General features: G+C 35.6%; 1 long non-coding RNA gene across 2 annotated transcripts in view; it reads left to right on the top strand.

Moving 5' to 3' along the window:
* The window catches only part of LOC118146216 (uncharacterized), a 98,618-nt gene that overhangs the window by 58,631 nt on the left and 25,139 nt on the right, over window positions 1–14,848 (top strand). Inside the window, exons 4-5 of one of the 2 annotated variants that reach the window (XR_013524333.1) lie at window positions 13,200–13,276; window positions 14,777–14,833. This is a non-coding gene — a long non-coding RNA (uncharacterized LOC118146216). Of the gene's footprint in view, window positions 1–13,195; window positions 13,277–14,776; window positions 14,834–14,848 lie in introns of both variants that reach the window. The other variant, XR_004731782.3, reaches the window with a different exon arrangement.

Here is a 14,848-nt window from a genome sequence, read left to right as displayed (position 1 = left end):
CCTTCAGTTGCATCCAAGTTGCCACAAAGAACATGATCCTTCCTTTTTGATGGCTGTGTAGTATTCCATGGTATCCATGAACCACGTTATCTTTATGGACTCCACCATTGATGAGCATCTAGGTTGATTCTGTGTCTTTGCTACTGTGGGTAGTGCTGTGATAAACATACATGTGCGTGTGTCTTTTTGGTTGAACAATTTATATTCCTTTGGGTATATACCCAGTAATGGGATTTGTGGGTAAAATAGCAGTTTTATTTTTGGTTCTTTGAGAAATTACTAAACTGCTGTCCACAGAGGCTGAAGTAATTAACATTTCTACCAATAGTTTGTGAGTATTCCCTTTTCCTCTGTGAAAGAAGAAACCAAGAGCAGCTTAGCTCTGTGGTTCTGGCTCAGGGTACCTGACAAGGCTGCAGCTGAGGTATTGGCCAGGGCTTCAGTCATCTCAAGACCTGACTGGGAGAGAATCTGCAGGCCTCAGAAGATCTGCTTCCAAATCCACCCATGTGGGCCTTTCTCTGAGGACCACCACACAGCATAACAGCTAGTCTCCTTCACAACAAGCAATCCAGAAAGAAGGTAGAGAAAGTACTTGAAACAGAAAATGCAAACTTTAAAAAAAAATTTTGAAATAAAATATACACAGATACTTTACCGTTTTTAAGTGGACAGATCCGTGGTAATAAAAACATTTGTATTTATTTTTCTCCCTTTATTCCTCCCTCCTCCTACCTTTATCTCCACCCCTGGTAACTACCAATCTACCATATCTTCATGAGATTCACATTTTTTAGCTCCCACGTATGAGTGAGAACATGCGATACTTTTCTTTCTGTGCTTGGCTTATTTCACTTAACAGAATTGCCCCCAGTTCTATCCATGTTGCTGCAAAGGACAGAATTTCATTCTTTGCAGTGGCTGAATAATATCCCATTGTGTTTATAAAGAAATAATATCCCATTTCTTTACCCAACAGATGAATGGATAAAGAAATACACCACATGTCTTTATCCATTCATCTGTTGATGGTCACTTAGATTGATGAGATATTTTGGCTGTTGTGAATAGGGCTGCAGTAAACATGGCCGTGCAGATACCTCTTTGAAACATTAACTTTCTTTCTTTCAGATATAAACTCAGCAGTAGAATTGCCAGAGCATGTGGAAGTTCTATTTTTAGGTCTTTTTGAGGAAACTCCATACAGTTCTTCATAGTGGCTGGAGCCATTCACATTCCCATCAACTGTGTACAGTATCTGTTATTACCTGTTTTTTTTTATAACAGCCATTTTAACTGGGGTGAGAGCCATTATAGCATTGTGGTTTTGATTTCCACTCTCTGATGATTTCATATACCTGTTGGCTGTTTGTATGTAGACGATACAATCTTTTTATAAGCTAATCTCAAAAGAGATGTCCCATCTCTCCAGCCGTATTTTATTCATTAGAAGTGATTTTCCACAAATGCATGCATATCAGGAGGTGAGAATCATAGAAGCCCATCTCATTGGCTGCCTGCTAAGCTCCCTTACATTTTTTTTTGCCTTCATAACATTTATTATGATTTGAACATGTAATAGGAATAGTTTCTTTTTTCACCATTTGATTCACACTAGATCTCAAATATGTATTTGTTAAATGAATAAATAAACTTGACTTAATGCAATGAAGACAAATAAACACAGAAAATATTTACTGAGCATTTCAAAAACAACAGAAAAGAGCAAGATGCAGTCTCTGTATATGGAAAATTGATCATTGCATCAATAAGAAACAGATAGACACCAGGTGCGGTGGCTCACACCTGTAATCCCAGCACTTTGGGAGGCCTAGGCAGGCAGATCACAAGGTCAAGAGAGTGAGATCATCCTGGCCAAAATGGTGAAACCGTGTCTTTACTGAAAATACAAAAATTAGCTGGGTGCGGTGGTGGATGCCTGTAATCCCAGCTACTCAGGAGGCTGAGGCAGGAGAATCATTTGAACCCCGAAGGCACAGTTTGCAGTGAACTGAGATCGTGCCACTACACTACAGCCTGGTGACAGCGCAAGACTCCATCTCAAAGAAAAAAAAAAAGAAAGAGATAGACATGCAGAATGTATTACAGTGAAAGAGAGAATTTATAAGAAGAAAGAAATAAGTCTTATGAGACCACAAATGGAAAGACACTTGTATCAGGGCAGTTTTTGAAGAAGGTAGCATCTGAGCTGGCCTGTGAAGGACGTCAAGCAATTTGGCACCGTAGAGAAGTAAGATGAGCATTATGCATAAGAAGGCGTACACAAGGATAAATTGAAGCAGATGCTTTAGAGCACCAAATGTGGCATGGATGAAGTAGGAAATTTACGGATTTTTTTTCCTTTTTATAAATGAGACAAGATCCGACTCTGTCATTCAGGCTGCATTGCATGGCTGAGATCATATCTCATAGCAGCCAGAAACTCCCAGCTCATGTGATCCTTCCAACTCAGCCTCAAGAATAGTTGGGACTACAGGTGCATGGCATCATATCCTGCTAATTCTTATAATATTCTGTTTGTCTTATTCCTTTTTTGTACTTCTTTTCCCAATTTTCCCCCTTCTTTGAATAAAACAAACATATTTAACAAAGTATTTGCATCCCTTATTTCATATTTTATCTTTATTCCTTTGTATTATTTTTAGTCATTGCTCTATAGATTTTAATATGCATTTGTAATTATCACAGTCTTCTTAAAGGTCATGCTGAATTACTTATGGTAAAATAGAAGAGCTTTGCATTTGGTATAATTCTATTTCTTCTTGCTTTGTGTTATTGTTTTTATCTAAATGATGTATACATGTAAACCCATCAATTTAGTATTAACATTAAAGTTAACCTAGTTATTAACTTTGTTTCAACAATCTGAAAATGCCTTTCTTTTATATTTTTTCTTGAGACATGGTATAAAATTCTTGGTTTACAATTTTTCTTTTTTTTCTCTCTCTCTTTTAAGACACTTGAATATTTATTTCAATTACTTTTAATTCTGTGCTGTTTAACTTGAGAAGTCAGTCATCAATCATGTTATTCTTCACCTTAAGGTAATTTGTCATTTTTCTCTAGGATTTCCTCTTTATTTTTGGCTTTCAGAAATTTGCTCCAGGTCTAATGTGGTTTCCTTTGCATTTATGTGTTCTAGGGTTTATTGTGCCTCTCGGATTTGTGAGTTTTTGTTTGTTTTTCTTTTTTTTTCTGCCATTTATCTCTCTTTTTTTTTCTTTTGGAAGTTCAATGGCACTGTGCTAGCCTACTTGATCTTGTTGTACATATACCAATTGCTATGATAACTTTTCTTCCATCTCTCACTCTGTCTTTCTATTCCCCTTATACATGAACTCTAATTTCTATCACATGTACTGAGGTTCACTGATTCTCTCCTGTGACACCACAAAATTCTACTATGCCCCTCTAGAGAATTTTTCTAAAATATTACTCACATTTGTGAGGAATTTTAGTTATTACAGTCTTTACCTTTAAAATTTCTAACAAACTCATTTTTGTAATTAGATAAAATAGGATATTTTATCTGTTGAAATATCCTATTCTGGTCATTGACTGGTAACATGCTATTTTTTAATTCTTTGAACGCATTTTCTTTAATTCTTTGCCTATATTTTTAATAGCTGCTTTAACGTCTTTGTCTGCTAAATACAAAATTATGGCCCATCCAGAATCAGTTTTCATTGATTAATATTTTTCCTGAGTATGGGTCACATTTTCCCATTTCTTTGCATGCCTAGTAATTTCCTTGACTGAAGAAATATTAGAATAATTTTGGATTCTGTTTTCTTCTTTTCACAATTGTTACTGGTGTTTTTATTATTATTATCATTATTATTTTATTGCTCTTGGCAATTAACTTGCCTGGACTGAAACTGTGAGAGCTGTCCTTCCCACACATACAGCCACTGATTTCTTGAATTAAATTTACTTAAAAAAATTTTTTTTTATTACAGCTGTTACATTTTAGCTTGGCCCTCTAGAACTTACACTTTACATGCATAGTTTAATAATCAGCCAATTATTTTCACAGAAGGTATGTTCATCCCAGACTCTGTGAAAATTGGAGAACAACTTTTAGTCAAAAAGATCAGCAATGTGCAAGACTCATGAATATTTCTACCTTCAAAGACAGATCTGCTTTCTCATGCATTGTCTGTCATTTTATTATTTGTTTTCTGTTTGCCTTATCCGTAGTTGAGCAGTCAGCTTGTGATTTGGGTAGAGTTTATTGTTCGATTTGGGGTCTAGGTCCTACTATATATAACTTATTTCCCCAAATTTCCCCTTATATTTCCTGCTGTTTTACCATTCCAAGTCCCAGACTCTGCTTTCCGTGTCTGTCATTTCCAATCCACACAGCTGTATTTTCCAACATCTCCAGGCAAGAAACTCATTAATCCATTGTGATAGCCTAAAGCAGTGGTATTCTTTCACAAGGCATCTCTTTTTAAATGTTTTGTTTGCATTTATACTTAAAGTACATCAATTGTGTTTTACGACTTTCTTCTTTCTGTTGGAGTGTTTATTGCATTTGCATATATATAGACTGATATTTCTTTTAGTCAAAGATCACATTTTCCTGATTTTTGTCACGTCTGGTAATTTTTTGTTGGATGCAGGACTTTTCAATAATTACATTATTGAAAGCCTGAAACTTTTTGTTTGCTTGTTTGTTTGCTTTGCTTTACTTGAAGTAGAACTGAGCACCATTCTCGTGAGAAATCGCATTGTCTGTGTAGCCCTGCACAGCTCCAAACACATAGTATTTGTTTAAAAACTTGCTGAAAGTTGCAGCACTGTTTACAATAGCAAAGACCTGGAACCAATCCAAATTGCCCATCGATCATAGTCTGGACAAGGAAAATGTGGCACATATACACCATGGAATACTATGCAGCCATAAAAAATGACGAGTTCCTGTCCTTTGTAGGGACATGGATGAATCTGAAAACCATCATTCTCAGCAAACTGACACAAGAACAGAACATCAAACACTGCATGTTCTCACTCATAGGTGGGTTTGAACAATGAGAACACATGGACACAGGGAGGGGGGCAGTAGGAGGGTGGGGAGGTTGGGGAGGGAAAACATGGGGAGAAATGCCAGATATAGGTGATGGGGGGATGCAGGCAACAAACCACATTGCCACGTATGTATCTATGCAACAATCCTGCATGATCTGCACATGTACCCCAGAACCCAAAGTACAATTAAAAAAACAAAAGCTACTGTTAAGAAAAACAACAACTGAGGTTTAGTTGTTTCCATGGGCCTTAGTTTCACTTTGAAGGCGCTCCTGTCATGTAAAACTTATATTAAATAAATACGTATATTCTTCTCTTGTTTAAAAAAAAACTTGTTGAAAAAATGAATGCAATATAGAGACAAGCTCATTGAAAAAGATGATTTTGTTTCAAATCTTATGTTTTTATGATACTCATTGGAAATTTGGCTAAAATGGGTAGAAAATAAGAAGCCTAGATATGGATCCCAGGAAAGAAGCTCGGAGTAAAAATTCCCAATTTTACGGCTAACCAAACGCAATGGTATTTGAAGCCAAAACCTAGAAGAATCCTCCAGGAAGAGTGTCTGGCGTGAGTTTACTGAAACATTAAATACAACTCTGGTACCAATAATATTTAAATAAAAGGACACAAAACACACATGTAATAATTTCACAAAAAACCATATTTTGGAAGAGAACTAAGTAAGTGTGGGTGAGCCATAGAAGTTAGTATTTACCATATTTTTTAAATCTTCCTCCAGTTTGGACAAAATGACTAGTTCTGACCAATTGACTATGAACAGAAACACGTGTGTTAATATTGACCTGAAGCATTCATTTAGCAGTGAGAAACTCAGTGCTTTTGCCCTACTGCAATGATCATAGAGGAGGTTTTATGTTTTTCAGAATCAAAATAGCTGATATACTAATTAGAGAACAGTTACTCCTGAGAGTGACCTGGACCCTTCAAAGAGTCCTGGGACTAACAAATAAAACTTCATTGTGTAAATAAAATCTTTGATTTGGGGTTTATTTATTTTATGTTATTTATTTATTTTGAGTTGCAGTCTTACTCTGTTGCTCAGGCTGGATACAGTGGTGAGATCTTGGCTCACTGAAACCTCCACTTCCCAGGTTCAAGTGATTCTCCTGCTTCAGACTCCTAAGTAGCTCGAATTACAGGTAACAACCACTACGCAGAGCTAATTTTTGTCTTTTTAGTAGAGACAGGGTTTCACCGGAATGACCAGGCTGGTCTCAAACTCCTTGACCTCAGATGATCCACCCGCATTGGCCTCCCAAAGTGATGGGATTATAAGTGTGAGCCACCATGCCTGGCTGGGTTTATTTCTTACTGCGATGCAATCTTACTCATCCTTACTGACATAAATATCAACATTCCCCTTCTCCATCCATCCTCTCCTTCTTAAAACAATTGCAAGCTTTGCAAGTGAGCGAATCTACTCCAATTCATTCAAGTACTAAAGTAATTTCTCCAATGTTATCAGCAGTATCCCAGAATCTTCTGCAATACCTGCAAGTTAGGCATGTGAGCTCTGCACCTGCAGGAGCATTCAGATCACAACCCGGTGGCTGTTCTAGCGAAGAAAGCCCCGCCACCTTTGCTGCTTAGCATAGACATTGACTGTCACACTAACGATGTTTCCATGTGCACTGTCGGCTCATGTCTTTATTCCTTGGTTGTATTGCTGGCATTTTTCTTATTGATTCATGGTGATTTTCTGTTTTAAAAATAGTTGCTCTATAAGGAGCTGTATACTGTAAATATTTCCCAAGGTTCTTGTCTTTATACTTTCGCTTTATACTGCCATCGTTTGCTTTCATTTTTGCTTTTTGTTTTGGGCATAAGATTTTTATTATTAATTTACAAATTGCCTATGGTTTTCAGAGACTTAGAAAAAGCTCCACTACTTTTAGTGAGATGTTTTAAAAACTATTCTATCTTTGTTTTTTCTTTTCATGACTTTTTAAAATTATTAGACTTTATTATTTTAGAACAGTTTTTGATTTAAAGAAGAATTGGAAGGATAGTATACAAAGTTTCCATGTACCTTCTACAAATATTACTATTTGTTAAAATCAATGAACCAATATTGATATGTTAATGTTAACTAATAGCCATAGTTATTCAGATGTCCTTAGATTTTTACCTAGCATCCTTTCTGTTTCAGAGTCCAGCTTCGGATATCACATTGCATTTAGTTATCATGTCTCCCTCGTCTCCTTTGGTTTGTGATGGTTTTCCAGTCTTCACTTATTTTTCAAGACTTTAATAGTTTTGAAGCATATTGATCAGACATTTTGTTAAGCGCCTCCCCCCCCCTTATTTTAAGTGTGTTTGATGCTGTTTTCATGATTAGACTGGGATTATAGGTTTGGGAGAGGAAGATTACAGAGGCAAAGTGCCATTTTCATGTCATCATATCAATGGTTTACATGCTTTATGGCTGATGCTGACCTAATCGTCTGACTGAAGTAATGTTAGTCATGTGTCTCCACTGTCAGTTATTTATTTATTTATTTTTTTTGAGACAGAGTCTTGCTCTCTCACCAGGTTGGAGTGCAGTGGTGCGACCTCAGCTCACTGCAACCTCTGCGTCCCGGTTCAAATGATTCTCCTGCCTCAGCCTCCCGAGTAGCTGGGACTACAGGCACATGTCACCAAGCCCAGCTGATTTTTGTATTTTTAGTAGAGATGGGGTTTCACTATGTTGCCCAGGATGGTCTCGATCTCTTTACTTTGTGATCCACTCAAGTTGGCCTTCCAAACTGCTGGAATTACAGGCATGAGCCACTATGCCTGGCCAATTACTCTTGACCCCCTCTTTATACTGTCCTTAGGCTTTGAAAGGAAGTTACTGTGAAGGGTCTCCAAGTAAGGAGTTATGCTCCCCCTCCTTTAGGGTGGACTATCTACATAACTCATTTGGAATTCTTTGACATGAGAGATTTGTCTCTTTTCTCCCTTTTATTAATTCATTCAACCATTTATTTATATTGGCATAGACTTATGGATATTTATTTTATGCTTTGGGTTAAAATACAATACTACTTAACTTATTTTGCTGCTTAAATTGTTCCATTTTGGCCATTAGGAGTTCTTTCCATTGGTTCTTGTGCCCGTTTGATATACCCACAATGATATTTTTTTCTTAGCACTTTCTTCTTTCCTAGAAATACAGGATGTTCTAGGCTCATCTTGTATTTTTTATACTCAGTCCTAGAATAATTCATTTCTCCAAGGAGCCCCGGTTTCTTCAAATGGCAAATGGCCTTAGAAACAAAGAGCTGAGCACTAGGTGTTCTTGTTGCTATTTGGGTGCTATTTCTACTAGAACCTTTCAGCAGAAGAGCAAAATATATGTGTGTATAGTAGCCCGTGTATGTATACATGTCTATATGTATTTTTATTTATAACCATTTGTATCTACATTAAGTTAAACTTGAACTTGTACTTATGTTTTCAACTCTAATCTATTGCCACATGAATTATTCTAGCTTCCTCCCCTTTGTTGACCTATAAATTCCCCGTCCAACAGTGAAAACTCTGATTTCCACTATCCATCACCCATTTATCTCATTGCTCAACTCCAGTATGCCTGCATACTATTAACAGAATTGCTCATCCTTATCTTCATGGGAAACAACTGCATCAACTAGAGTCTATAATACCACGTGCAGTTCCTTCCGTCTTGCAGACTCCATTCATTTCCAAAATCACTGAGGTCAGCATGTTTTCTTTTTTAAATCATTTTTGTTTATGTAGTATTTCTGTAAGTTTGAAATTATTTCTTTTTAATGGTATATATTTAGGGTAGATGGGTATATATTCGCATGATTTTTTGATATATATAGACAGATACAGATATATAGTGACATTATTACTACTGTGATCGAGCAAATTAACATATACATCATCTTACACTGTTATTTGTGTGTGTGGTGAGATCACCTAAGAGCAACTCTTGCAGCAAATGCAGTACACAATGCAGTATGATTATACACAATGCAGTATTATACACAATGCAGTGTTATTATACACAATGCAGTATTATACACAATGCAGTATTATTATACACAATGCAGTATTATACACAATGCAGTATTATTATACACAATGCAATATTATACACAATGCAGTATTATTATACACAATGCGGTATTATACACAATGCAGTATTATTATACACAATGCGGTATTATACACAATGCAGTATTATTATACACAATGCGGTATTATACACAATGCAGTATTATTATACACAATGCGGTATTATACACAATGCAGTATTATACACAATGCAGTATTATTATACACAATGCAGTATTATTTTACACAATGCAATATTATTATACACAATGCAGTATTATTACACACAATGCAGTATTATTACACACAATGCAATATTATACACAATGCAGTATTATACACAATGCAGTATTATTATACACAATGCAGTATTATACACAATGCAGTATTATTATACACAATGCAATATTATTACACACAATGCAGTATTATTATACACAATGCAGTATTATTATACACAATGCAGTATTATACACAATGCAGTATTATTATACACAATGCAGTATTATACACAAGGCAGTATTATTATACACAATGCAGTATTATACACAATGCAGTATTATTATACACAATGCAGTATTATACACAATGCAGTATTATTATACACAATGCAGTATTATACACAATGCAGTATTATTATACACAATGCAGTATTATACACAATGCAGTATTATTATACACAATGCAATATCATTATACACAATGCAGTATTATTACACACAATGCAATATTATTACACACAATGCAATATTATTATACACAATGCAGTATTATTAGCTGTAGTCCTCATCCCAAACTTATTCATCCTACGTTACTGGAATTCTGTATCTTTTGACTTACATCTCTCCATCTCCACCCCTACACCCATCACAGCCCCTGGTAACTACCATTTTCCTCTCTGTTTCTAGGTATAGGTTTTTTGAGATCTCACATATGAGTGAGATCATGCAGTATTTTTCTTTCTGTGTCTGGTGTATTGGTCTGCACATTTTTCTCACCACATTCAGTAAGATTGTTTCATACATTTCTAAAGTGATTAGATTTTTCTGTCACAGTCTCCATTCTTTCTGGGATCCCCTAACCTGTTAAAATGATGATGTTTAATATGCATACATTGAGGTTCACTCTTTGTGTTGTAAAGTCCTATAGGGTTTCACAAATTCACAATGTCAAGTGTCTATCATTACAGTATCGTACGAAATAGTGAGACCATCCTAAAATGTTTCTATGTTATACCTGTTTATCCTCTCAAAGCTCTGGCATCTACTGATCTTTAAAGTGTTTTTATAGTTTTGCCTTTTCTGGAATGTTATACTTGGAATCACACAGTATGTGGCCTTTTTAGACTGGCTTCTTCCATTAGCAATTTACTTTGTTTTCTCCATACGTTGTGTGGCTTCATAGCTCATTTTATTTATAAAAGAAAATCAGTTGAGGTAAACTTCACAGAACATAAATTAAGGCTCTTTAAGTGTATAACTCAGAGGAATCTAGTGCATTCACGTTGTTGTGTACCTAGCTCCTCTATCAAGTTCCAAAACATTTTCATCGCCCCAAAAGAAAACCCACCCTCCTAAGCATTCAGTCCGAATCCCCTCTACCCCCAGCCCCTGAAAACCACTGATTTATTTTCTGTTCTTCTGAATTTATCTATTCTTGATACTTCATATAAACGGAATCATACACTATGTAATCTTTTTGTGTTTTGTTTCATTTATTTAGCATGTTTTCAGGGTTCATTTATGTTGTAGCATATATCAGCATTTCATTCCTTTTTATAGCTAGATAATATTCCACTTGATATATATATCACATTTTATTTATTCATTCATTGGTTGACGGATGTTTGGGTTGGTACTACCATTGGCTATTGTGAATATGATGCCATGCCATTTGTGCACAAGTATTTGTTTTATTGTCTGCTTTCAATTATTTAAGTATATATCTAGGAGTGGAATTGCTGGGTCACATGGTAATTTTATATTTCACTTTTTGAGGAACGATCAAGCTGTTTTCTATAGTGACTGCTCCATTTATATTCCCATCAGCAATGTATAAATGTTCCAATTTCTCTACTTCATTGCTAATATTTGATATTTCCCCATTTGTACTTATTATGGCCATCCTAATGGGTGTGATGTGATAATAAATTGTAGTTTTTTTATTTGCATTTTATTAATGAGTAATTATGTTTAGAATCTTCTCACTTCTGTGTTGCCCGTTTGTGTATCTTTTTCGGAGAAGTGTCTCTTCAATCTTTTGCCATTTTCTGTATTGGATTGTTTGTCTTTAGTTAATTGTTATAAGAGTTTTTTTAAAAAATAAAAGAAAACTTCTGTGAGGCCAACAAACATATGAAAAAATGCTCATCATCACTGGTCATTAGAGAAATGCAAATCAATGTATCTCAAACCACATTGAGATACCATCTCACACCAGTTAGAATGATAATCATTAAAAAATCAGGAGACAACAGATACTGGAGAGGATGTGGAGAAATAGGAATGCTTTTACACTGTTGGTGGAAGTGTAAATTAGTTCAACCATTGGGGAAGACAGTGTGACGATTCCTCAAGGGCCTAGAAATAGAAATTCCATTTGACCCAGCAATCCCATTACTGGATATATGCCCAAAGGATTCTAAATCATTCTATTATAAAGACACATGCACACATATGTTCATTGTGGCACTGTTTACAATAGCAAAGACCTGGAACCAACCCAAATGTCCATCAACAATAGACTGGATAAAGAGAATGTGGCACATATACACCATGGAATACTACACAGCCATAAAAAACAATGAGTTCATGTCCTTCACAGGGATATGATTGAATCTGGAAATTGTCATTCTCAGCAAACTGACACAAGAATGGAAAACCAAACACCACATGTTCTCTCATAGGCGAATGTTGAACAAGCCTTCCAAAGTGCGGGGATTACAAGCGTAAGCCACTGCACTCAGCCATATTTTCTATATATAGGATGATGTCATTTGTCAATAGAGACAGTTTTACTTCTTCCTTACACATTAATTCTTTTTCTTGCCTAATTTCTTCATCTAGAACTTCTAGTACAATTTTTAATGGCAATGGTGAAAGCAGATATCCTTTTCATGTTCCTGATCTTTTCCCATTGAGTATGATGTAGTTAATTTTTTTGTTATCAAATAATATTCTGTTGTCTGATTTAGTTATTTTTGAATTAAAATATTTGGTTTATCTGTAATGTGTTTATTATAAGAAGTGAAGTGGGGACCCAAGTTATTTTCATACAACTTTGAATTTTTTTAAACAAAATTTATTAATGTACTTTCTTCTCATTAATATGCATTTTCTTTATAATGTGTTAAGTTTACCTGCTTCTGCTTCAAATTTTACCTTCTCTATTTTCTTCTATTGATCTGTCTTTATTCATTTGCTATAGCTGCACTATTTTAGTTATTTTCTCTTTATATGATTTCTTTATGTCTGATAGTATTAATCTTCTTCAAAACTCTTATTTTTTAAATCTTTCCTGGATATTTTGATTTTTTAATATGAACTTTGATGTCAACTTGTTTGGTTCAAAAACAAGCCTGGTGGTACATTTTAACAAAATCATATTGAATATAAAAATTACTTGAGAAAGAGTTTGTAATTTATAATATTAGTCTTATAATCCAAGAAAAGAATATTTCCATTTGTTCATGCTGTAGTTTTGTCCTCTGCTATCTTGAAACATTTCCTTCATGTATAGCATGTAAATAATTTTTAAAAAATTTGTTTCTAGCCAAATTGAATCATTTTCCATAGGAAAGCTTTAATCTTTCTTGAGTTTCATATTTAGAAAATCCTCATAAGTGCCCTGTAAATCAGGTGTTATTATTCTTTTTTTCTCGGGGGGTAAAGCCTCCCTTTGACACCCAGGCTGGAGTGCAGAGGCATGATCTTGGCTCACTGTAACCTCTACCTTCCAGGTTCAAGTGATTCTCCTACCTCAGACTCCCAAGTAGCTGGGATGACAGGCACGCACCACTGTGCCCGGCTTCTTAACTGTATTTTTTATATAGACAGGGTTTTACCATGCTGACCTCAACTCCTGATTTCAAGTGATCCACCCACCTCGGCCTCCCAAAGTGCTGAGATTACAGGTATGAGCCACCGCGGCGTGCCTAGGTCTTAGTCTTCTTGCATTACATCATTGGAAAGTATCTGAGTCCGTATTCATACCCACGTCTGTCTGATACAAACATCTGCATTTTGAATCATAGTGCTGTATCATGTGGTTAAGAGGGGTGGATTGAATTGGACTTAACAGGTCAGTCTTTCCCAGAGAAGGTCGGGACATATACCCACTATCTATGCGTGGACATTTCCAGGTCTATACTTGGAACTTTGAGTCTTAAGTAATAAAAGTCAAAGTACAAGTAGCCAATCCTCCTCCATTTGTTTAGGTACTGACTTCAAAACCAGCCAGTCAAGTTACTTTCCTTTCCAAATCCCTCCCAGTGTATGCCACATACATACAATGACTCCTATCTATTTCAGCACAGAAAGCCTAGTAGAATAAACACATCCTACTTGTGTTGATGAAGGCAGAGTGGATGAAGGAGATGATCTTTGAGTTGAGGCTCCAGGCTAGCAGAAGATAGAAATAGATTGGGACATATTACATTCTAAGATACTCAGTAAAGTTAGATTTTGTCCCATAAATTACAGTATTTGTACCACTAGGGGTATGAGTCAGTCTGAAGGAGGTGGGAAGCTTTAAAATAAAAATGGTAAAATTTCCTGGACAGTCAATTTTACTAGAAATATGTGAAAGGATTTTATTCCAGATTCATCTCCACATATTTATGAGGCCTGGGCTCTGAAATCTTTGCAAAAACAACACATAAAAGAAAATGTGACTACATATGGAATATGATATGTGGAGTTACTGCTCTTGCAGGCAGCTCAGTGATTCCAGCATTAATAGATTAATCCTTATGATATGTCACTTCCTGCGGATAAATGGAGGACTAGCTTTCTTTGGCTTCTGCTTTTTGTGTGATCAATAATTTTAAAAATAAATTTTTATTTTAAAAATGGCATACTGTTGAGTAGAAAATAACATTCACATACATTTTCAAGTTAAAATATGGCACTTCAAAGACAGTTCTTCACTTGGTGGGGGCACTTCGGGCTATGCTTTCTGACTGCTTGAGGATGCGGGTTTGTTCTTTCAGCATCTAGGGAATCTTCAGTGTATAAAGCTCTTATAGAGAACCAGCTAATGTTAATATCTCAGTACATTTTCCTTCTGCCTATTATCAATGTCTGTGTGTGTGTTTGTGTTGATATTAGTCTGCAGCTCATTTTAATTTTGAGGTAAGAATGCACTTCATCTTATCAAAAAATGTTTCAAGCTATTCTTTTGATAGGTGTGTAGCACAGTACTTTAATATATCATTTTTTTACTCACTTTTCTTATGTGGGATAGTTTTACTATTAAAAGTGAGGCTGTAAACAAATATATTTATATGCGGTCAACTCTGCAGCCAAAATCTAGCCAATATGAATTTATTGTTCTTACCTCAAAATCTAAGCTGCGGACAAACACATGAATCAAGGGTTTATGAGACAATTACTCCCCGCCTTCACTCCCCCAGGTGCCAGCAACTTCAGTCTGTACTCTGAGATTAACTGCTTGACAAGTACCTCTGGTGGTAAGTGACTTCCAG

The sequence above is a fragment of the Callithrix jacchus genome, chromosome 12, assembly GCF_049354715.1.
Source record: "Callithrix jacchus isolate 240 chromosome 12, calJac240_pri, whole genome shotgun sequence".
Classification (NCBI taxonomy): Eukaryota; Metazoa; Chordata; class Mammalia; order Primates; family Cebidae; genus Callithrix; species Callithrix jacchus.
This window is presented reverse-complemented; position numbering and strand designations above follow the sequence as displayed.